Raw genomic sequence first — 269 nt, forward strand, 5'->3', positions numbered from 1 at the left:
CCAATTTGCCCGGGAGAACCAAACCGCGTGAAAATTTTCGCGAATCGCCATTTGGTATATTTTAATTATACCGACGGAATACTGACGAACCCGTGTCCGTCGGAATTTTCAGATATAATAACCCTTCTTCTTCATTCTTCGTTATTTCCGCCTCTCTCTCAAAACGAACTCTCTCCGGCGATCTCTCCATCTCTCCGGCGATTCCGGCCCTTCTCCACCTCTCTTCACCGGCGAATCCTCTTCTCACCCTCATATCTCTTCCCCAAACC

Source organism: Brassica oleracea, chromosome C6 (assembly GCF_000695525.1).
Source record: "Brassica oleracea var. oleracea cultivar TO1000 chromosome C6, BOL, whole genome shotgun sequence".
NCBI classification, from domain to species: Eukaryota; Viridiplantae; Streptophyta; class Magnoliopsida; order Brassicales; family Brassicaceae; genus Brassica; species Brassica oleracea.